This window comes from Galeopterus variegatus, unplaced genomic scaffold (genome assembly GCF_000696425.1).
Source record: "Galeopterus variegatus unplaced genomic scaffold, G_variegatus-3.0.2 Scaffold8780, whole genome shotgun sequence".
Taxonomy (NCBI): Eukaryota; Metazoa; Chordata; class Mammalia; order Dermoptera; family Cynocephalidae; genus Galeopterus; species Galeopterus variegatus.
In genome coordinates this window covers 84,155-85,836 of record NW_007734891.1, presented here as the reverse complement: position 1 = coordinate 85,836, position 1,682 = coordinate 84,155, and positions in this window count along the sequence as shown.

The window sequence follows — 1,682 nt, the reverse complement described above, 5'->3', positions numbered from 1 at the left end:
CCCGCTCGCTGGCTGAGCGAGGCGCGGGGGCAGCGCCGAGGGTTGCGATCCCGTTGCCGGTACCGGTCCGGTCCGGGGGCGACACTGAGGGTTGCGAACCGTTGCTGGACACGGAAAAAGACCAAAAAAAAAAAAAAAAAAAGTGCACTTAGAAGAGAGTAGAATTGTAGTTACTAGAGACTCGAGGGGGAGGATAGTGAGAGGACACAAAATTATAGGTAGATAGTGAAAATAAGTTCTAGTGGTGTATAGCAGTGCTAAGGCATGTATAATTAACCATATCTTATTGTATTTCTCAAATGGCTAGAAGAGGAAGATCAAATGTTCTCATCATAAAGATATAAATTTTTGCAGTGATGGATATGCTAACTACCCTGATTTGATCATTACACATTGTATACATTGAAAAATATATTGAAATATAACTTTGTATCCCATAAATATGTATAATCAATACATTTCAATTAAAAAATAAATTCCTTAAAATTTTTTTAAATTTAAAAATTCACTTATCCATTTTATCGATTTATTAAAATTATAGGGTCCTTCCCTGCCAAAGCTATACCTGAGAATTTAAAGGATGGTGGAATGTACTGTAGTACAGTGCTAATCAAACAGAAGTGGATTAGAACTTGATTCATGAGCATTTTGACCATTTCAGCCTCTTAAAAGTATAATAAGAATTGGAATTCAAAATCAGCTGCCGCTTTCTGGTTTCTGGCACCCCATGCCATTAAATAACATTTCTGCTTAATCATCTCATTCATTTCTCAGTAATTTAAAACCAACAAAAGTTTTGTTTTTTCTGTTTTTTTTAAGCAAGGGTTCATACTTTTCAACAGTAATATGGAGCTCAAAGTCCAGAGAAATTATTTACTAAAATTTTTGGTTCCCAAATGAAATCTTTGGTGTAACCAGCAACTCTGGGCTTGTCTTGCGCACATGCAGTTCCAGATTGGCCCCCCTGCTCACCTGTGTGTAGCACATTGGAAGGCAGGTTCCCAGCCAGGAGATAGTGGCAGGTGCCTGCACTGCTGCTGGAGGTCAGGCCATTGTTTCTGCACCAGCACCTTCATTAAGTCTATTTGTATGGACATTTAAAATTTTGACTTTGTAGGGGGCTGACCAGTTAGATCAGTTGGTTAGAGCAAGTTGTTATAACACCAAGGTCAAGGGTTTGGATCCCCGTACCAGCCAGCTGCCAAAAAAAATTTTTTTTAAAATTTTGTCAGACTCATCAGTTTTCTGCTTCATGGCTTTTGCATTTTATGTCTGCTTAAAGAAGTTATTTTAGTACTTTTATTGTTTTATTTTTAGTTTTTTTTTTAATCAATCTGGAAATTTATTTATTTTTATTTTTTAAAATAGCTTTATTGAGATATAATTCACATACCACATAATTCACCCATTTAAAGTGCATAATTCAGTGGGTTTTAGTATAGTCACAGAATTGTGGAACCACCACCACAATCAATTTTAGAACATTTTTATCACCTCAAAAAGAAACCCTGTACTCATGAGCAGTCACCACTCCCTCACCTCCCATTCCTTTTATACCCATCAACCGCTGGTGACCACTAAGCTACTTTCTGTCCCTATGGATTTACCTATTCAGGACATTTCATATAAATGTGATCATATGATATGTGGTCTTTTGTGATTAACATCTTTTTTTTTTTTTT